Source organism: Hipposideros armiger, unplaced genomic scaffold, assembly GCF_001890085.2.
Source record: "Hipposideros armiger isolate ML-2016 unplaced genomic scaffold, ASM189008v1 scaffold_256, whole genome shotgun sequence".
NCBI lineage: Eukaryota > Metazoa > Chordata > Mammalia > Chiroptera > Hipposideridae > Hipposideros > Hipposideros armiger.
The window spans coordinates 1,106,480-1,106,940 of NW_017731606.1; positions in this window are offsets into that span (position 1 = coordinate 1,106,480).

Below are 461 nucleotides of genomic sequence, written 5' to 3' on the forward strand. Positions count from 1 at the left end.
GTTGCTTCACTGGCCCAAGTTGGCACCATCATTGGGCTCTTCCCAGGCGAGGCAGATCAGTCGCCGGCTTCTGGACCGCCGCTCACTGAGGCTGCTGGCCACTCACACTGGCTGCTGGCTACATACGGTAGCCCATGGCAACCCACTGCCACAGGGGCTGCCTCCTACGCCGTCGCCGGCGACTCAGGGCAGCCCAGCTCCAGGTTGAGCTGTTCTTCAGCATCTTAGCTGTGGAGGGCACTGTCACTGGCCCTCATATGTGGGATCCGAACCGAGGTCCTCTGGCGTCCCAAGCCAGTTCTCAACCATTGCGCCACTCAGCCGGTCCAAGATTCTGCTCTATTTTAAGACTTTTTTTCCAAATTAACCTTATTATTGACATCCTGTAGTGCTCTTTTAACTTCTGTTTCTTTATTGTTGTAATTTCTAAATAAATGATGCAATAGATGGGTTTTATATTT